We start from the raw sequence: 23,989 nt of genomic DNA on the forward strand, positions 1-23,989 counted from the left end.
ATTAAAGAAACGAGGTGAGTTAATCAACTAATGTATATCATGTACACCATGCAGTGTCGAATGTCGAATGTTAATGTGTGTTCATATTCAAGAAATTCATTAAATATCATCATCTTTCGTATTATTTTTTATGATTATTAATATTTTATCATTAATGTATCGTCGGTTTGTTTTACTGTTTTAGTTTTACTTGTTGTAATGTCTCACAACATCGTTAATTGGTTTCTGTTCGGTCTTCGGTATCTTTTAGAAGTCTACAATACTTTATTTCTTTTCGAGATTGACACTACATTCATTTGACCTTTCTAGAGATCAATCGTTGTAGATGATACAAAGATAATAAATAAATAAATAAAGTGATATGTAATTTGAGAAGAAAAAAAAATTGTAATGCCCCAAATATGATCGTAAAAGATTTGTTTAAAACTTGACCAAATGGAATATTATTTTCCCATATTATTGTTAGATGTAAATGTCTATATATATATATATTTGCATATAGTATAATGTAACTTTAAAAAACGAAACGATTATCCAAGTATATTATTTACATTTATTAATAATATAATAATAAAAACAATACTCATAAATATATTGTTAAATTAGTAAAAAAAGGTATTAAATAAAAGATGAGAATTGATATATGTAAAATAAAAAGAATATTTCGAGAATATTCATTTTGGTGTCAGATTTGAAGTAAATTAATTGGAGATGAATATTGTATTTTGTGCAGGAATCACAATATTTTAATACAAAACTTGCACTGAAATAGATTTTGTGGTTGGAGATGTCTTACGATACTTACATCTCACTCATGACAGAGCGCCTATGTTCTCTGGAAATTAGTGATGTTACATTATATAAAAATGTTTTGAAAGAATTAATCGAAAACGAAGAAAAGATCAACACCAAAAATTATGTTTGTTCGTAAAAAATGTACTACATGGCCAATAATCGTCACTCCAAGAGATCAATTCTCCAATTTCAAACACACTATTGTTTGAGCTAAATAATCGAGTTGAGGAGTTTGGGGTTTGTACGCATGAGTTACTACATTCCGCTCCATGCAAGTTTATATCGCATCGACTTCTTTCGAGTTAAACTACTTGAACTATTTGAGCTGAACGTTTAAGTGTAAAAATATGATTTTCATTGCTTAAGTTATTTTCTCCGAAAAATCCGAGTGCTCACATAAAGAAATAAAGATGTGTTATGAGTTAATGCATATTTCTGAAAACAAACGATTTCTAATGTCAATTATAGATTGCTTTCAATTCATTACTGTTGAAAATACAAGACAAATATTGAGTCGTCACTTTACCAATGGAATTGACTCAGGGAAGATTCAAAGTCATGCAAATTATCTTAATTGGTTTTCAATTAATTACACGTAACTTTCATTATTTGGATTATCTGTTTACTCCGGAGTCAAGATTTGTAGAGATTTGTTCTCTCTTCCTTGTCGCTATAACCCAAGGCACCGACAAATTAAATAAGAGAGGGAAGAGAAATGATGGGTCAAGGTAAATCGATCTTTCATTTTCGTTAAGGGTATCAATTCGGGTGGCTTGAGTCGGGTTGAGCAATAGTACTATTCAAAAATTGCTAAACCCGAAGACGAGCCAACCCGAACCAGAATCAACCGGATTTTGAATTTTTTTATAAGAAAATTAAATAAAATTCAAAAAAATTATATTTTAATTTAAACACTTAATAACAAAATATCCCTCATATATATGATTTAAATTTGAAAGTCTAAAAAAATTAATATTAAATAAAAAGGTTCTATTTCGTTAATTACCAAAGATGAACAACTTGAAAATTCTTCAAGTTCTTCTGAAGATGAAATGCAGATTAATAAAATGCATAAAGTATCAATTGTAAAACCTTTTTATAAAAAGGCAACACCTATAGATCTTCAAATTGAAGAAAAGAAAGATTATGTTCAGTTTAATGGCGAAGCCATTACTGAATGGAATATAGATGGGAAATCTGAATATCAGATTAAAACTGTTATTAAACAAATGTTAATATACTCTTCTGCCGCAAAAATTAAAGGTAATAATGATAGGCAGATTGCTCAAGCAATTATAACCGGTTTTACTGGCCAACTTCAAGACATATAATGTATAAAAGTGTAGTCAATATTTATTAATTATTTTTTAAAAAAAAATTAAAATTTTCGATTCAACTCGAACCCAACCGAACACAACCCAACCCAACCCGATAATTTTTTTGGGTCAAATATTGGGTCCAACCCGATCTGACCCGAACCCGAAAATCACAAACTCAAAGCTGATTTTTTTCGGGTTGCACCGTATCGAGTTGATTGGTCGTGTCTGATTTTGACACACCTAATTTTCGTATTTGAATTTCTCTAGTTTTGTTCATTTCCGGTAATAATATTGTGCTCATTTCCGAGTATTAGCTACAATTGATAGGAATATTGTGCTTAGATATTAATACAAATATACTAATTACTTGAAACAACCGTTATGAAGTGATATGTCATAATGTTTATACATGAAATTAAGAAATCTTAGTTTAAATCTACAAGCTGAAGATTGATGTGCTATGAAAAATATATATTGAGAAATGATCTTGTGCTAAATTGAATGTATCTTAATTTTATGTTCCACTCGAGGTTTTGTTGAAATTTTGGATTAGTATTTATAATTGAGATATTAGGAAATAAACATAAATTTGAGATAACATCGCATCATAAGTATAATCAACAACTGAATAAGATTTACACCAACATTTATAGTAGTTCATCTCAATATTGGGCTACGTCTACTCTAGAACTCTCATAGAGATTACTTCTTTATTGATAACAAAGAAAACAAGAGAATTGATAATACAAATAAGTTCACTCATAGCACTCTGATTTTAATAATCATTTTCTCTTCACCAATCATATTTCTTTCAAGGGTAACGCTCTTTAAAAAATCTCACATTGAATCATCTATTTCACTTCTACAAGTGTAACTGTAGAAGAAAAGATTGTGTGTTTTGGTGTGATGAAGGATGAATAAGTATTTATAGGTGAGATTTGAGAAAGAAAATTGTTATGTATATGGTTCGATCCCTCTGGTAAGAATTCTGGATATCAACTTGATTGTATGTTAAGAACGAAAACTAGAACTTCAAACCGAATATCGAAGTTAAACGTGATCCATCCTATGAATCAAATGCTACGAACAATTATATTTGTAACAAGACACAAACGAACTTACGTGGTTCGGTCGAAGACCTACATCCACGGGAGAATAACCAAGCCTTTTATTGATGTCACCTTTAATGGTTCTTGACAAGTTTTTGCAGAAAGAAAAAGTGTCCAAGAATATATTGTCTCTCCTTTTATAACTCTCGGCTTTTGTTCCCACAGCCACCTGGATTCTTTCCCATGCTGTGTTTATCAAGATTCGCTCATTATCATCAAATCCATTTGTCCAGCTGTTGTGTTTATCTCAACCACTTGACAGCTAGGAGTCCTTGCAACCGAAGAATTCTTGTGATTCCCTATCAGTTACTGAGTCCAACTATGATAGGTTTCTTGTCCTTCTATATTGAGTGATCCAACTCTTTGTGAGACATACTCCAACAATCTCCACCTTGTCTTCAAAGGTTGGCTACTCTACATCCCCTTTCGGGTCATCTTCTTACCAAAATATTAACCAAGTTCAGACAATGTTTGAACTTGGTTTGTGGTAGAGCTTTTGTCATAGCATCAGCTGGATTGTCTTTTGTGGAGATCTTCTCAACTTTGACATCTCCCTTTGATAGAACATCCCTCACAAAATGTAGTTTAACATCAATGTGCTTACATCTTTCATGATAAATTTGGTGTTTGGTAAGGTGAATGGCACTTTGATTATCACAATGTACTGTCAAACAATCTTGTTCTATTCCAAGTTCACTTATTAGCCCTTTGAGCCACATAGCTTCTTTGATGGCTTCGGTGAGGGCTATATATTCTGCCTCGGTGGTAGACAGGGCAACAACCGATTGAAGTGTTGCTGTCCAGCTGATTGCCGTACCAAATAGAGTGAAGATGAAACCGGTTATTGATTTTTTGGTATCTAGGCTTCCAGCATAGTCAGAATCAACGAATCCTTTTACTGGTTGGGTTACATCTTCTTGTCTTTCAAACCATAATCCCAATTCAGGCGATCCCTTCAAGTATCTTAGTGTAATGCCCGGTTACTCGTACAAATGATAATAATGCGTTTATGTCGTTTATTATGTAGTTATTTAGCTCATTAGATTTCACATGATGATTGAGGTATCAATATTGAGATTGAACATGATTTTTATATTGTCCATGGTGTATTGAGAATGAATATGTGTTAAAATAGTGATAGTAAGATGTGTAGGTAGAAGTAGTGTTATGAAGTTGGTAGGAAATGAGATGCAAATATGGTAGTTCGTACGGGTTTTAGCATAATGATTTGAATATTGATCCAAATTGTGTGAGGCCTTAACCCTTAGAAAGCTAAGATATAATGCTACAACTTTCACGTTTTGGGTTTTGTCCAAATCATTGTGGAAGACAAGCCAAAAACGCCCCGAAGTGAGTTGTGTGTATCGTCACTCCTACAATGACACATGTTGGGAGAATGGGCATAACTTTTTACTCAGACCTCCAAATGACCTGAAACCAGTGGGAGATTCAAGCCAAGACATAGAGCTACAACTTCATAGTTTACCACTTTTCCAGATTATGAACGGAAGAGACGTTTCTGGAGCAATCTTTGACGAAGTAGTGCGCAGAGGCAGAACAGGTGGCGCCCGAGCGGTAAGATTTTACCGCCCGAGCGCCAGTACATTGCAAGTTCAGTATTTTTCCCGAGAGTGTGGCGCCCGAGCGGTAATAAATGACCGCCCGAGCGCCAGTGCACCAAAATTTGACCTTTTGGACAGAACATTCCGCGCTCGAGCGGTAGAAAACTACCGCCCGAGCGCCGCCTCGGGCGCCGCCTAATATATATGAAGATAAGTTTCGAAGTTCTGATCATTTCCATCAGTTTCTTTCACCTCTTCTTCAGCCAAACTCGAGAGAAAAGTCTAGAAAACATCCTCCAAAGCTCCTTTCTTCATTTCCTTCATCAATTGAAGTTATAATTTGGTTCTCCATCCCAAGGGCATCTTAGAGTTGTACGTTTTCATCTTTTTAATGGTTGTTATACATGTATAAGACCATATAGATATAGTGAATGGATTTTTGATATATTTGACAGTATAGGAGCGAGATACATCGTCTCAAACAAGTATTCGTACGCTTGGACGGTAAGTTGGCATGTTCGTGAAGTAATACATGAGTAATATTATGATTTCAAATGATTCTCATTGATTATTGATATATGTACATTGTTAGTATATTTATTGTTGAAACATAGCACCATATTCCATTGTTATGTATTAAATATGTAAGGAACTCATGAATATTGAAGATGGGTGCTATGTCAAGAACAAGAACATGAACATGAAAGGAAAATGACTGATTTTTACATGATATAGAGCTTGTTGACATCATGGGTGGTTTTAAGTCCACCAAAACTATTGGCCAATATACGTTCATGGGGCGTGGGGTTGCCAAAGGATGCTCCCTGACGTCCAACACAGTAGTAGCTATATAATAAAGCAAGCACAGTAGTACAGGTCAACTAATGAGGCTCAAGTACAAAATGAACATTGAATATATGCTACGGTATGACATGTTTTTAAGATTCATTATTGATCACGACTTGATATGTATGTTCCTTCGAAGCATATTGATACGTACAAGTGCCAACTTATTGAGTTTTATAAACTCACGTAGCTCATGTGTTACAGGATCAGCTAGTGAAGATGCCTAGGATGTCGGTTCGCCAATGGATGCTAGTGATGTGCCCTACCTCGACAAGAACCGGGACTTCTTATTGTATAGCTTCCGCATATGTATTGTAGTAAATTTTATATGAGGGTTTGAAACAAGTTCTATGTTATGTATGATGATACAAAGTATGTTGGTATATGAGAATATGTTTATAAATGTGTATGAATAGTATTGCTTGAGTTTTGGTGTATACAAAATATAGGGACATCATGCCAAAATTTTTATAAACCATCAAAGTGATGCCTCTTGTTTTGATTTACTTCATACTATAGTTATATCATTCAAACCTTATTTTGATTACAAGTATAAGTATCATTAATCATGTCAAGTATAGAGTAAGGGTGTGACAATTTTTATGGTATCAGAGCCCACGGTTCTTTGACAGGGAAGACACTGCACTTCATCCATATGGAGAACTTGGCAAGTAAGTATCTTTGTATTCCATAGTTTATGCTAAGTTATGTGTTTCTACGTGACCTACATGCAGGTTAAGATAAGCGACGATGCCACCGAAACGTAAAGTACATGAGGGAGAGTCATCTAAGGGCAAGGCCCCAGCAGTCGAAGGTGAAGGTAGTGCGCCACAACCTGTAGATGACTTCGCCCAATTACTCCAACAACAAGCAAAGGTCCATGGTGAACAAATCCAGCAGCTACTGGAGATGCAACGGACTACTCATGAACAGGCACAAGCTCAAGCCATAGTACACAGACATGTGCTTGTTCAAACAGACGTATATGATCGTTTTAGACGTTTGAATCCTCCGGAATTCATGGGAAGCACCGATCCATCAGTAGCAGAAGAGTGGATTAAGTCATTGGAGTCCATCTTCTCCTACCTTCATATGGATGATGCTGACCAAGTGACTTGTGCCATCTTTCTCTTAACAAAACATGCAAGAATATGGTGGGAAAGTGCAAAAGTGGCATTACCGGTTGGACCACTGACATGGGGAACTTTCAAAACCGTGTTTTACAACAAGTATTTCAGTAAAGACGTACGAGCTAAGAAATACAGCGACTTCCTTAACCTGAAGCAAGGAACTATGGCAATGACAGAATACATACAACAATTTGAGGCCGGAGTCCAATATGTACCATATATTGCACAAGATGACACAAGTAAGGGCGAACACTTCATGAGGGGACTTCGCTCTGAAATTAAAAGAGATGTACGAATGTCGAAAGTTGCTACGTATGGGGAGATAGTAGAAAGAGCACTTATGGCAGAACAAGATGAACATGACATTGACAGGGACAGGCAACAACGAAGGCAGCAGTACTTTCAGAAGAGCCAAGGAACATGACAAGGCAAAAAGATCGATAGCAAAGGTGCTCGACCAGAGGAACCCCGTGGCAAGGGTCCCCCTCCACGTAAAGAACAGGACAGGCCACCTTGTCCTAAATGTGGCAAACTCCATGGCGGGGAGTGTATGCAGGGTTCTAATGTCTGTTATCGTTGCAAGAAGCCAGGACATCTCGCCAAGAATTGTCCAGGAAGTTCTGAGAAAGTACAGGGACGCCTTTTCTCCATGACCAAAGAAGAAGTGGATGCGGATACATCGATAATCACCGGTATGTTCTTGATTTCTGGTATTACTGCTATTGTTTTACTAGATTCAGGAGCCACACATTCCTTTATTTCGGAATCATTTGTAAAGATATTGGGCATTACAGCAAGTACACTAGAGACACAACTCGCCATAGCCTTACCTTCCGGGCAAGAATTATAGACAGATCAGATTGTGCGAGGATGTCCAATATATGTCCAAGGCCATCAGATGTATGCTGAATTGATTGTTTTGAAAATGAACGATTTTGATGTGATATTGGGAATGGATTGGCTCTCGAAGTACAGAGTTAATATTGACTGTGGCCTGAATATGATCAAGTTTGCACCAGTAGGAGCTGAACCATTCACAGTAGCAAGTGCAGGTATATCCTTACCTCTTCGGATAATCTCTTGTATGAAGGCTTGTAAATTATTACAGAAGGGGTGTCAAGGATATTTAGCATCTGTTTTAGTTATTGATCCACCGGTTCGTGAACTAAAAGATACAGATGTCGTTTGTGAATTTCCAGAAGTATTTCCTGATGATGTAACAAGCTTACCCCCAGATAGAGAGATCGAATTTGTAATTGATGTTGTGACAGGAACTCATCCGATCTCCAAAGCTCCTTATCGATTAGCTCCTACAGAAATGAAAGAACTGAAAGAACAGTTACAGGAGTTGCTTGATAAAGGGTTTATTAGACCGAGCTTTTCACCGTGGGGTGCACCTGTTTTGTTTGTTAAAAAGAAAGACGGTACCCTCCGTCTGTGTATCGATTATAGGGAGTTGAACAAAGTGATAATCAAGAATAAGTATCCACTCCCCAGAATTGATGATTTGTTTGATCAATTACAAGGAGCTGCCATCTTTTCGAAGATTGATTTACGATCAGGCTATCATCAATTAAAAGTGAAGTCAGATGATATTTCTAAGACTGCCTTCCGAACCAGGTACGGGCATTATGAATTTCTTGTAATGCCATTTGGACTAACGAATGCACCAGCTGCATTTATGGATCTAATGAACTGAATTTTCAAGCCATTCCTAGACAAGTTCGTGATTGTGTTTATAGATGATATTTTATTCTACTCACGAACTGTAGAGGAGCATCGAGAACATTTGCAATTAGTTTTGCAGACTTTGAAGGATAAACATTTATATGCCAAATGGAAGAAATGTGAATTTTGGCTTGAACAAGTAGCATTCTTGGGTCATATCATTTCAAAAGAAGGCATATCAGTGGATCCAAGTAAGATTAAAGCTGTTAATAACTGGCTACGACCTACCACTGTTACCGAGGTACGCAGTTTTCTTGGGCTAGCTGGTTATTACCGTCGGTTTATAGCGGGATTTTCTAAGATAGCATTGCCTTTGACTGCTTTAACTCGAAAGAATGTGAGATTTGTATGGGACGAAGCATGTGATCGCAGTTTTCAAGAGTTAAAGGCAAAATTGACTTCAGCACCGGTCCTTGCTATTCCAGAAGGATCCGAAGATTTTGTTGTGTACAGTGATGCTTCGAAACAAGGTTTAGGAGCAGTCTTGATGCAACACGGGAAGGTGATTGCTTATGCCTCTAGGCAATTGAAAGAATATGAAAAGAACTATCCCACACATGATTTAGAACTGGCAGCAGTGGTATTTGCATTGAAAATATGGCGCCATTATCTGTATGGTGAACGGTGTGAAATTTACACAGACCACAAGAGTCTGAAATACTTATTCACGCAAAAAGAACTGAATATGAGACAACGACGTTGGTTGGAATTGGTGAAGGATTACGATTGTGTTATTAATTATCATCCAGGCAAAGCCAATGTTGTTGCAGATGCGTTAAGTCGAAAGTCCAGTTCTATTGCTGCAATGCAAGTACAAGAACAAATCCTATGGGATTTGCAGAACTTGAAGCTTGATGTTATTCCAAAGGGATCTACAATCAAATTATCATCTCTCATAGTTCGACCAACACTTGCAGACAGGATCAAGGTCGAACAAAATACAGATAATGAATTACAGCAATTGAGACAGCGAGATGAAGATAAAGGACATTCAAACTTTGAATTGAATGGAGAAGGAATATGGACATATCGAGGGAGACTGTGTGTACCAAAACAAGGAACGACCAGAACCGACATTCTTATTGATGCTCATGCTACTCCCTATTCGATCCATCCAGGAGGCACTAAAATATACAAGGATTTGAAACCATTATTTTGGTGGCCAGGTATGAAAAAAGACATTGCTCAATTTGTTGCACAATGTCTAACTTGTCAACAGGTCAAGATTGAACATCAAAGACCAGCAGGGCTCCTAAAACCGCTACCCATTCCTGAGTGGAAATGGGAACACATCACGATGGATTTCATTCTTGGTTTGCCAAGAACACAAAGAGGATTCAATGCTATATGGGTTATTGTGGATCGACTTACAAAGTCAGCTCACTTTCTTCCGGTGAAGACCACATACACGATGAATCAATATGCTGAAGAATACATCAAGGAGATAGTGAGGCTTCATGGCATCCCAGTGTCCATTGTATCAGATAGAGATCCCAAATTTACATCTGCATTTTGGAAAAGCTTGCATCATGCTATGGGAACTCGATTGTCATTCAGCACAGCATTCCACCCTCAAACTGATGGACAATCAGAACGAGTGAATCAGATCTTAGAAGATATGTTGAGGGCATGTACTATTGACTTCCCAGGTAGTTGGGACAGTAAACTACCGTTGGCTGAGTTTACATATAACAATAGCTATCAGTCAAGTATTGGAATGGCACCATATACTGCATTATATGGTAGAAAATGTCGATCTCCAGTACATTGGGATGAAATAGGAGAAAGGAAATTGTTAGGCCCTGAATTGGTACAACAGACAGCTGAATTGGTAACCAAGATCAGAGAAAGAATGCACACTGCCCAGAGTCGACAGAAAAGCTATGCTGATGTGCGACGTCGTCGATTGGAATTTCAGGTTGGTGACCATGTATTTGTAAAGATATCACCACTGAAGGGCATTTTGCGTTTTGGTAAGAAGGGAAAATTGAGTCCAAAATATATCGGTCCATTTGAAATCTTGGAAAGGATAGGAGACAGGGCCTACCGAGTTGCTTTACCACCGAACTTATCCAATGTTCATAACGTTTTTCATGTTTCCTTGCTACGAAAGTATTTGGCCAATCCTTCTCACGTTCTTCATTACGAACCATTGAAGCTTGCATCGAATCTCTCGTATGAAGAACGACCAGTCCAAATCCTCGATAGGAAATCAAAAGTATTACGAGGCAAGGAAATACCCTTGGTGAAACTGTTATGGCGAAATCATGCAATCGAAGAAGCAAATTGGGAGCGAGAAGACGACATTCAACAGAGATATCCCAAACTATATGGTACGTCAAATTTCGAGGACGAAATTCTTTGAAGGAGGGGAGAATTGTAATGCCCGGTTACTCGTACAAATGATAATAATGTGTTTATGTCGTTTATTATGTAGTTATTTAGCTCATTAGATTTCACATGATGATTGAGGTATCAATATTGAGATTGAACATGATTTTTATATTGTCCATGGTATATTGAGAATGAATATGTGTTAAAATAGTGATAGTAAGATGTGTAGGTAGAAGTAGTGTTATGAAGTTGGTAGGAAATGAGATGCAAATATGGTAGTTCGTACGGGTTTTAGCATAATGATTTGAATATTGATCCAAATTGTGTGAGGCCTTAACCCTTAGAAAGCTAAGATATAATGCTACAACTTTCACGTTTTGGGTTTTGTCCAAATCATTGTGGAAGACAAGCCAAAAACGCCCCGAAGTGAGTTGTGTGTATCGTCACTCCTACAATGACACATGTTGGGAGAATGGGCATAACTTTTTACTCAGACCTCCAAATGACCTGAAACCAGTGGGAGATTCAAGCCAAGACATAGAGCTACAACTTCATAGTTTACCACTTTTCCAGATTATGAACGGAAGAGACGTTTCTGGAGCAATCTTTGACGTAGTAGTGCGCAGAGGCAGAACAGGTGGCGCCCGAGCGGTAAGATTTTACCGCCCGAGCGCCGGTACATTGCAAGTTAAGTATTTTTCCCGAGAGTGTGGCGCCCGAGCGGTAATAAATGACCGCCCGAGCGCCAGTGCACCAAAATTTGACCTTTTGGACAGAACATTCCGAGCTCGAGCGGTAGAAAACTACCGCCCGAGCGCCGCCTAATATATATGAAGATAAGTTTCGAAGTTCTGATCATTTCCATCAGTTTCTTTCACCTCTTCTTCAGCCAAACTCGAGAGAAAAGTCTAGAAAACATCCCCCAAAGCTCCTTTCTTCATTTCCTTCATCAATTGAAGTTATAATTTGGTTCTCCATCCCAAGAGCATCTTAGAGTTGTAAGTTTTCATCTTTTTAATGGTTGTTATACATGTATAAGACCATATAGATATAGTGAATGGATTTTTGATATATTTGACAGTATAGGAGCGAGATACATCGTCTCAAACAAGTATTCGTACGCTTGGACGGTAAGTTGGCATGTTCTTGAAGTAATACATGAGTAATATAATGATTTCAAATGATTCTCATTGATTATTGATATATGTACATTGTTAGTATATTTATTGTTGAAACATAGCACCATATTCCATTGTTATGTATTAAATATGTAAGGAACTCATGAATATTGAAGATGGGTGCTATGTCAAGAACAAGAACATGAACATGAAAGGAAAATGACTGATTTTTACATGATATAGAGCTTGTTGACATCATGGGTGGTTTTAATTCCACCAAAGCTATTGGCCAATATATGTTCATGGGGCGTGGGGTTGCCAAAGGTTGCTCCCTGACGTCCAACACAGTAGTAGCTATATAATAAAGCAAGCACAGTAGTACAGGTCAACTAATGAGGCTCAAGTACAAAATGAACATTGAATATATGCTACGGTATGACATGTTTTTAAGATTCATTATTGATCACGACTTGATATGTATGTTCCTTCGAAGCATATTGATACGTACAAGTTCCAACTTATTGAGTTTTATAAACTCACGTAGCTCATATGTTACAGGATCAGCTAGTGAAGATGCCTAGGATGCCGGTTCGCCAATGGATGCTAGTGATGTGCCCTACCTCGACAAGAACCGGGACTTCTTATTGTATAGCTTCCGCATATGTATTGTAGTAAATTTTATATGAGGCTTTGAAACAAGTTCCATGTTATGTATGATGATACAAAGTATGTTGGTATATGAGAATATGTTTATAAATGTGTATGAATAGTATTGCTTGAGTTTTGGTGTATACAAAATATAGGGACATCATGCCAAAATTTTTATAAACCATCAAAGTGATGCCTCTTGTTTTGATTTACTTCATACTATAGTTATATCATTCAAACCTTATTTTGATTACAAGTATAAGTATCATTAATCATGTCAAGTATAGAGTAAGGGTGTGACACTTAGGATCTATTTCAGTGCTTCCCAATGCATTTTTCCAGGGTTTTCCATGAATCTTCATACTACACTTATGGCATAAGCTAGATCCGGTCGGCTGCACACCATACCATACATCACACTGCCTACTCCACTAGAATATGGGATATATTTCATTTCTTCCTGTTGTTCATAACTTTTAGGTGATTGATCATATGAAAGTTTGAAGTGTTGTCCTAGTGGTGTTGACACTTCCTTGGACATATGCATTTTAAACCGTCGTAGCACTTTTCTGATATAAGATTCTTGGCTTAAGAACAACCTCTTCAATCTCCTGTCTCTTTTGATCTGCATACCCAATATCCTCTTTGTTTCCCCCAATTCCTTCATTTCAAATTCAGACCGTAACATGCGTTTAAGAGTTTTAAGCTCTTCTTTGTTGACATTGGCAATTAGCATGTCGTCTACATATAACAATATAAGGGTTCTTATGTTGTTGTCCACCTTTTTTATGTACACGCAGCTGTCAAATTTACTTTTTGTGAAGGATATTCGAGTCATGAATTCATCAATTCGTTTGTACCATTGTCTGGGACTCTGTTTCAAGCCATACAATGACTTCTTCAGCAAACATACCTTATTCTCATATCCAGTTTTTATGTAACCCTCCGGTTGTTCCATAAAAATGGTTTCTTCGAGTTCTCCATAAAGAAACGCGGTCTTTACATCGAGTTGCTCGAGTTCAAGGTCCATATGTGTGACTAATGCAAGCATTATCCTTATCGAGCAGTGTTTCACAACAGGTGAGTATATTTCATGAAAGTCCACACCTTCTATTTGCATGAATCCTTTTGCTACAAGCCTAGCCTTGAATCTAGTTGGTGTGTCAGTGGAAGAGTCTTCTTTTACTTTAAAAATCCACTTGCATCCAACAACTCTTTGACCATGTGGTTTGTTTACTAGCTGCCAAGTGTTGTTCTTCTTTAGTGAACTAATCTCTTCCTTCATTGCATCAAGCCATTTGTCCTTTTCCTTGGTAGTGATGGCTTCCTTGTAAGAGGTTGGTTCTGAGTGCTCCACTTGTTCTGCTATTGCGAGTGCATATGAGACTATATCAGCTTGTGCAAATTTTTGTGGTGGTCTTATTTCTCTCCTTACTCGATCCCTAGCAAGCATGTAACTATTATCTTTTCCTTCTGGTTGTCTTTCTTGTTCTATGTTTCTTTGATCATTATCATCTTCATGATGTTTTTCAGCTTCTTGCTTCTTTTCCTCTCTTTGATTCTCCACCTCAATTTGTAAGCCTGAGTCATTCATTCCTTCTGTCCAGGAATTTTTGGTTCTGTAGGTGTATCCCATTTTGGATTCATCAAATGTTATGTCCCTTGAGTTAAAGCATCGAGGTCCTGTGAGCTCGAGATTCCAGACTTTATAGCCCTTTACACTTTCTGGATATCTGATAAAAATACACCTAAGAGCCCTCGCATCCAATTTATCTTGTTTTATATGCGCATATGCTAAGCATCCAAATACTCTCAAGTTTGAATAATCTGTAGGAGATCCTTTCCAGAGTTCCATTGGGGTCTTGAAGTTTAAAGCAGTTGATGGACACCTATTGATTAGATAACAGGCAGTGGTGACTACCTCACCCCAGAAAGTCTTTGGTAAGCCAGCATTCAATATCATGGCCCTAACTCTTTCAAGTATTGTACGATTCATACGTTCCACCAGGCCATTCTGTTGTGGAGTTCCTGCTACTGTCATGTGTCTTGTAATGCCTTTCTGCCTGCATAACTCCTTGAATTGCTCTGACAAATACTCCAACCCATTGTCAGTTCTTAGATACTTAAGTTTCTTGTCCAGTTTGTTTTCAACTGACAGTAACCATTCCTTGAACTTAATGTATGCTTCATTCTTGGACTTCAATATATATACCCACACTCTTCTTGAGTAATCATCTATTATTGTCATGAAGTATCTTCCCCCTCCGTGTGGTGTAGTTTTAGAGGGTCCCCATAAGTCAAAATGGACATATTCAAGAGGTTGAGTTGTATTATGTTTTCCGACCCCAAACTGAACTCTTTTAGCTTTCCCCAGTATGCAGTACTCACAAGATTCTAGACCTTGAATCTTGTCTCCACCTAGCAGATTCTGTCTTGACAGTTCAGTTAAGCCTCTTTCACTCACATGTCCAAGCCTTAAATGCCACAGCTTGGATGTGTCTTGTTTGATTTGTATCATTGAGGCTCCTCCAACTACTGTGTTACCCAGAAGTATGTATAGTGAGTTTTGTCTTATTGCTTTCATTATAACCAGTGAGCCCTTTGTTACTTTGATGCAGCCCTTCTAAGATTTAAAGGAGTAGCCAGATGATTCAAGAGTGCCAAGTGAAATCATGTTTCGTTTTAATTCTGGAACATACCTTACATCTAGTAAGATTCGGTCTATTCCATCTTCCATCCTTAATCAAATTGTGCCTATTCCTTTGACTTTGCATGATTTGTCATTCCCCAGAAGAACGAGTCCTTGATCGGATTCTTCAAGTTTCTCAAACCAAGATTTAGAGGGACACATGTGGAATGTGCAGCCTGTGTCCAGGATCCATTCTTTAGTGGAATCATGTTCAGCTATGGCTGGTACTTCAGCTGAGTCATATCCATCTGCGGCTACTGTTGCTTCTCCATCGTTCAAGGGTCTGTCTTGAGTTCTTTTCTTCCTGTCAGGGCAGTCCTTTTTAAAATGCCCTTCTTTGTGACAATGAAAGCACTTATACACTCCTCTGCTCTTTGACCGAGTTCTGTCTTTTGTTCCTTTGTTGGTCCTCTTTTTTGTCCTTCCACGTGCAATCAAAGTTTCTCCATGTAATTCTCCGCTGTTGTTCAGTTTCTTTTGTAGTTCTTTTGATTGTATGGCTGATTGGACTTCTTCTAAAGATATTGTTTGTTATATGCCATAAAGCATGGCATCTCTGAAATTTTCATAGGACTTTGGGAGAGCATTCAACGGGATTAATGCCTTGTCTTCATCTTCCAGTTTAACTTCAATATTCTCGAGATCATCCAAAATCTTTATAAATTCATCGATCTGATCGACTAGACTCTTTTCTTCTCGAATCTTGAATGAATAAAGCCGTTGTTTCATGTATAATCTGTTTGCCAAGGACTTAGTCATATAAAGACTTTCGAGTTTGAGCCACATCCCTGCTGCAGTTGTTTCTTTGGATACTTCTCCCAGAGGTTTGTCCCCGAGACATAGAATTATAACACTTTGTGCCTTTTCTATTATCTTGGTCTTCACTTTTCTGTCTTCAGTTCCATCAATCTTGCTTGAACCAGTTGATCCATCATCTCTGTTTAATGCTTCGATGAGTCCTTGCTGAATCAGAATTGCTCGCATCTTAATTCTCCACAATCCGAAGTCGTTTCTTCCAGTAAACTTTTCGATATCATATTTCATCGAGCCCATTGTGAATTCGCTTCCCACAGACGGCGCCAATTGTTATGTATATGGTTCGATCCCTCTGGTAAGAATTCTGGATATCAACTTGATTGTATCTTAAGAACGAAGACTAGAACTTCAAACCGAATATCAAAGTTAAACGTGATCGATCCTATGAATCAAATGCTACGAACAATTATATTTGTAACAAGACACAAATGAATTTACGTGGTTCGGTCAAATACCTACATCCACGGGAGAATAACCAAGCCTTTTATTGATGTTACCTTTAATGGTTCTTGACAAGTTTTTGCAGAAAGAAAAAGTGTCCAAGAATATATTATTGTCTCTCCTTTTATAACTCTCGGCTTTTGTTCCCACAGCCACCTGGATTCTTTCCCATGCTGTGTTTATCAAGATTCGCTCATTATCATCAAATCCATTTGTCCAGCTGTTGTGTTTATCTCAACCACTTGCCAGCTAGGAGTCCTTGCAGCCGAAGAATTCTTGTGATTCCCTATCAGTTACTGAGTCCAACTATGATAGGTTTCTTTTCCTTCTATATTGAGTGATCCGACTCTTTGTGAGACATACTCCAACAAAAATAAAACAAAACATCATTGTTTACATAATCAAACCAACTATTTTTAACCAACTCAAAATATGTGTTAATTATTTGTCAACAATGATGTCTTTGAATTCAAAATTGGCTTATTAATTAGCAATTCTCCCCCTCAAACATATTTTGTGAATTCAATCAGACTTACAATAGCTCTGAATTATTCCCGTGATGACTCAGAATTTCGAAGCAGAAAACATGTAAGCGAGCAACTCAATGGTACTTAAATCCAGCGAAAGGGAGCTCGAAATGATGCAAGCTCGCAAGGATCGAAGTGAGACAACTCTAGGATGCACACCCCCAGCTCATGACCCTGAAATTTTAGCTGAAAGAAGCTCTGTTATAATGGGCCAATTCTATCCTACTCCGGGAGATTTACTCCCTGTCACTAAATAATATATATATGTCTAGCATTTAAAAATAGTTACAATAATTTTATTAGAGTTTATAAATGGATAGAACATAAAATTTCTTATAATAATTAAATTTTAAAATATTGATTTTTTACAATTTTTATGATTCTAGCTCAAAAAAAAAATAATAGAAATAAAAATCTCAATCCTCAAACGTAAAATTTTTACTATAAAATAAAAATTTCACCTAATTTTTAAATATAAAATATTAAGTTTTAAAATTTGAGAATAATAATAATGATAATAATAATAATAATAATATAACACATGTCATATACATGAAACGAAATTAGTTTGGTTGATTTTTGGTTAAATTAGTGTGAAATGTAATAATAATAATAATTAAAAAAAAAGACATGTGTAAGAAAAAATGTAAAGGAGAGTAAATCTCCCGGAGTAGGATAGAATTGGCCGTTATAATGTCCTAAAGTGACTGAAAATGCAGCCAAGGGAGGAGTACTTATAGATAAGATTTATGGAGGAAAACAAAAACAAATACCATTGCTTACATACATTTTTTACTAACTCAAAACATTTGTAAATTATTTATGATGTGCTTTGTATTCAAATCTTGCTTTATTACTTAGCATATACACAAACACAAGCCTTTCCCCACGATGCAACATAAGTATATTGAAATACGAAAATAACAAATTACTTTAGGGAATTTTAACATCAAATTTAACAATTGAAAGTAAAATATAATGTCCTTTTTGTAATTTTCTGTAGAAAACTAGAAAAGATTTATCGTTGAGATTGTTCGCCGGAACCACGGCGGCAACAGAGGTGGTGGGTGGCGGCACATGGCGGTGCTAGTGGAGGTGACTTGGCCGAAAACTTGTTCTTCGAGTTGATGGTTCCCGATTTTTTACGGTGGTGAGATAAAAATCTAATATATATTTTCTTTGTTGTGTGTTATCAGCTGTGGATAACAAATACATGTAAGACTAGTTTCTAAACTATTCTAGAATCCTCCATCTAGAGATTTCTCATTGTGAAATCCCTTCATGTTTATCTTATCAACTTTTTATAAGATTTGATATAATTAAAAACTATTATTTAATTTATCAATTTCAGATCATTCTGGAATATTCAATGAGAAATTTACACAATAGTCAAAACTACTTAATTAATATTTAATTAACATACTCTAAATTTAATAATTAAATTATTGCGACTTCATTATAATCAAGAACGAATATTGGACATCGCTAATTTGACGAAGGTATAAATCTCGTTACTATAATGAAAAGTGAAAATTTCGAATATCAAAATTTTTCACCGATTCATTTTAGCAGCGGTCTATTTTGGAATTTTTTAGTAAATAAGGCTGTTGCACTCTCCTCGGTCATTTAGCTATCAAGTTAACTTCCAAAACTTTCAAATAAGAAATACATTTATAAATTTCTTTATAAGTAATATGTTTAATCTCCATCAAAGTAAGACATCAAATTCAACTCATTGAATTTTACTATCTCAACGGGAATAGAGAATTCAATACTTATATGACCTTCAATGGTTTTGGAGATACAATTAGTCGTGGGTTCACAAATTCATGTGATTGAGGAAAATATTTGTCATTATTCGGCTTACTCTAATTAGCTTCATTCTTTTCATCAACCACTTGATCAAAAATGTCAGAACTCAAGTCTGATTTCACCTATCGGATCATGGTAAGAGCATCTAGTATCACCGTCATGTAATCCCCTAGGTATCACTTATAGTGCTTGCAAGAACCAGTAAGTGATGGTTAACGTACAATACGCTCCCTTCAATTCATATATTCCGATCAAATATGCAAACATTGGTATAACAGGAGTTGCAATTGAATCCGATAATAATGTGATATATTTGAGTAATCATAGTGGCATCGTATATAAAACTAAGGAAACACGTTTCCATAATGCACATGTCTTACTCTGGCCAGAGATTTTTTGTACTATTAACTCATCAAATCGCGTAGGATATCCACACCCGAGGCGAGGGGTGAATCCCCGACTAAAATTCATCGGCTTCTACCTACGTCGAACTACACCCAACTTCGCCACCTGATAACCCTCATGAAGTTGGTAAACGAATCCAAGTGCAGTGCTAGTACGTAGAGCCTTCATGTTGTCCCGGGCTAAAAAACTAAATGATGACAGACATAACCTCATATTAATCAACTCAATAAGTGATAATCACTTAAAAAGTTCAAGGGAAGATTGTTCAGTGCCTCATTCAATGAGCATCCATCTGTATGAAGGGGCATCTTCTTGCCCTTACCAATTAAACGAAGCGTTTACATCATTGATGTCGGTCTCGAGCTCGATCGTCTTTATCTTTATTTTAGACGGCTGAATCGACTAGCGACGAATTTAGAATATATAGTACACTTCCTAAATGTCATAATTGAATATACATTACACTTCTTAAATGTCATACGAATTTAAAATATACGGTGTCATAGTATATTCAAGAACTTTATCTATGCATCTTGCATATGTATAGATAAAATAAATGTCGTAATTGGATAAAACTGTAAAATATAATTAAAATAAAGATTATTTTACATAAGAGTCAATAAAATTTAGTCTCAAGGTTTCTGATAGGCTCATAATAGTTAGTATTTTTATTTTTATATTTCTCATTATTCCAACCTCCGATATGTTTAATTGATACATCTTTGTGTAATTTTATTGTAGGACGAACTTTCGCGGTTTTGGAGAAAATTTGAGTTAAAAAGGTGATGTTTATCACATTTGAAGTTTCCAAGATAGAGATTGAAAGAGAATGGCCAAATCAGAAGAGGTCCTGAAATAAGGCGTGGCCACGCCTTATGACGATACTTCAACTGCGAAAAAATTGCAAGAAGGGAAAATCTAAATAAAATATTATCTATTATTTTATATTCTATGATTAGGGTTAATTAAGAGGTTAGTGGGCTTTTTAGCAAAAAAAAGATTTAGACCCAACTCACTATTCACAAAAAGAATCCAACGAGTACAGTGAGGCGGCAAGGAAGAAAGGAAAAAGAAGAAAAAAAAAAGAAAGCCTCCAACTTTCCACCAATACTCAACGTGAAGTGAAGAAAAGAAGAAGAAAGGGGCTCAAGGGATTTTTCTCTCCAATTCTCTTCACAACTTTAGGCTAAGTTTTTATTTCTAATTCAAGGGATAATTCTACTATTTCAATTTTATTACTGTGAGGCTTTTTGCACTTTAATTTAATATTCAGTTTTGTTCAAGTATTTGTTGATTTATGATTTATTTATATGAAAGTTGTATCTCAGTTAATCTGACAATTTATTTCGATATAGAATTTTCTACTGCTAACCATGAATTCAGTGATCCGTAATTTTCATGAATGATTGATACATGGGTAACGATAGATTAGGCGTGTTGTGCTATCATAACATATTTAATTTAAATAAATCAACGAAACTCGATCTATCAATTGCAGCTATCTCGATTGTTAGATTTTAGGATTAACTGTTTTCACAAAACGAAAATGCTATTTTTAATTAATATGGAACGCTATCGTGCCCAGTTAATTATTAATAAGTTTTTACTGGATGCTGTGTTTGGTCAATTAAATTAGGAAAACATAAGAATTTTAGCGGCTATTCCTATAATTCTAAGGTTAATTGCTTGTATCTGCATGAATAAATATATGTTAGCCGATGAACAGTGACACAATTGAATAGTAGAAATCCCTTGAATCGAGCTTGGTAATATTAATTTCTATTTAATTAGTTTTTCATCTTGATTTGTTATTTCTTCTTGCATGTTAAATGAGTTCTAGTATTTTATTTAATTCATATCCAAAATCCCCCCTTTATTTGCATTTTACTCGAAAGGAATTATCCCCCGTTCCCTGTGGATTTGACCCTGCTCACCATTACACTAGTTTTATTTAAAGAGTAGGAATTTAAGTTTGGTGGCACAACGACAGCACACCAAATTTTCGCGCCGTTGCCGGGGAACGGTGCAAGGTTAGTTTTTTTCGAGTTTTGCTATTATTATTTTTTTATGTCTCATTCTTCTTGTACAGGTGATTCATCAAGAAAAGAAGAATTTGAGAACTTTTTGTTGTGAAATACTTCGAGATGTTTCATCGACAAGTGTTCACAAGTTTTGCCCAACAAACCGAAGAGCCATTTTATGCAGCATGGGAGAGATTCAATAATTTATTAACAACATTCGGGAATCATGATTTTTCTAACTATGTTCTTCTTCGACTTTTCCTTAAAAGTTTGAATGCAGTTACACGAAGATGGGTATTTAATGGGGCACTGACAACTGGTAGTTCACTACTTAGTCAACAGGAAGACGATGTGATATATTTGCTAAATGATATGGCCGACTTTGACTACCATCAATATTGTAATCCTTCGCTGCAGAGTTGGAGCCACCAATACCCTCCAGAAATTAGCCAATCTAATTTTACAGACCAACCTTTCGAGCATCAAGAAGATGAGGGATATAGTCTTGAAATAATCATAAGTCGATTAAATGATATGGTAAACAAGCGCGTGACATTGAATGAGGAAACTGTTGAACCTCAATCTGAAGAAGTTTTGGAAGAAATCTCACACGAAGATGAGGCACCAAAGAAGTTGAGAGATGAACAAGCTCCTGAGACTATCGATATGAGCTCGTCGATAATATTATCATACATACATCTAGGAGATCCTTGTCTTTCTCCATTGCCGATTTCAACAGATTTTGTTCTTCAAGAGCCAACGATGATACTCTCATCTCATGCCTATTATTTAAAGTCACGTTTTGTTGAGGAGACAAGCTTACATTGTATACATCAAGCCAAACTTGAGGGCACATGGAATCAAGACCCATTTTTGGTGTCATATGACACGTACTTTGGGCGTCAGCCGCTATTTGAATGAGTGCTTTTGACGGTCAAGCTGACGACTAAAAATCAAGCGCTTTTCGGAGGCAACCCAAATTTCTTGTTCTTATTGTTTTTAATTTCTTTTATTTTTATTTTTTTTCACATAGTACAATTTTTATTACCTTTGTGCAGAAGATGTCTTCTAACAATGCGTGACCATGCCTTATAAGAATAAATCTTCTGCGCAAAAAAAAAAAAAATTTTCCAGAAGAGGTTTTCACATAAGGCGTGGTCACGCCTTATTCAAATACCTCTACTGCTGGGAGATTCCTTTTTTTCCTTTTCCTAAAAAAAAAATTGTCCAGTAGAGGTTTTCGCACAAGGCGTGGCCACGCCTTGTTGAAACACCTCTACTGAATTTTTAATCAAAAAAAAAATTCTTAACCTATTTTTTTTTCTCTCTCCTACAGCAGCCACGCTCTCACCTCTCCACCGCCGCAGTAGATGATGTTTATTTACGATGCTCAACATTTTTCAGGGGAGTTCTCTAACTTTTCCTACTATTTTATCGTTTTGGGTTGAGCATTTTTTTGTCATTGAGGACAATGCCAAGTTTAGGTGTGGGATTTTGTGTGAGAAGTTTGACTTGATTGTGAGATTTTTGATTTTTTTTCTTATTTGATTTTTAGTGTGTTGATTTAATTTTTCTGCATTTTGGGTTAAAAAATAAATAGTGACGTTGTTAGTTCCAAGCACCTAGTTCATTTGTTATCTCTTTCTTCTGAACCCTGATTGCCTCCGATGCGAAAAAAATGATGTTTTCTTTGCGTGCAAATGTTTTTGCATTCTCACTTTTTCATTATGAATAAGTTGCTCTTGATGATAGTTAGAGAGGACAAGTGTGTGGGATTTAACACAATTGCTATATTTTTCTTTAGTGAGCTTTGAGCCTATGAGCAATCATGATATCATGCTCCATTTTCTTTGATTGTGTGTTGTCATTGCATTGTTAATTTTTATAGAACTTGCATTGTTATACATGTCTTTGTCAACACTTTGTGGTGAATTAAGTGCATAGACAACATGATAAGGGCATTAGGTTCAAACCAAATTTTTTTCGCACCATCTGAGCCGTTCTTTGAGCCTACCCTGATTCATAGACCTCTAGTGAACCAAGTTTGAGCCTCAGCCTTTTTCTTTGAATAAAAATAACCACATTACAAGCCCTGATAAATCTTTTTTGTTGGTTATCCCCTTTTTGAACCTTGAATTGGAGAATCATATAAACTTTTCACAAATAGCATCATTCAATCCAAAATAGTGTGAATTGTTGGGATTTAGTCAATCTCGAATCCTTATCGTCACCGTCTACGAAAAAAAAACAAACAAAAAAAAAACAAAAAAAAAGAGAAAGAAGAGAAGTAGACGAAGTGAGAAAGAAGAAAAAAAAGAGCCGAAAAAAAATGCTCTTGATCATTATAATGAGATATAAGAGTTTTTGGATACATTTTTATTTGTGTGAGAAAAGTTTGTTATGGTTTCTCTAATTTCATAGCTTATTGTTTCCTTTTATCCTACCTCACCCCCTAGCCACGTTACAACCCATTTATAGCCCTTTTTGTTTGTTTATTTTAGTTCATTCATTTAGTGGAAGGATGTGATATATTTGCAAGCCTATGGTAAAAAAATTTCAATGCATTTGACATGAGAGTTTGTTGATATATATCCTAGACACTGATGAGCGGAATGAGCGAATCTTGTGAGGAGTTGTTAAATCCCATACATTTTAGTCTCTACACATTCTGATTGCAGTGATTGTTCAT

The sequence above is a fragment of the Primulina eburnea genome, chromosome 18, assembly GCF_022965805.1.
Source record: "Primulina eburnea isolate SZY01 chromosome 18, ASM2296580v1, whole genome shotgun sequence".
Taxonomy (NCBI): Eukaryota; Viridiplantae; Streptophyta; class Magnoliopsida; order Lamiales; family Gesneriaceae; genus Primulina; species Primulina eburnea.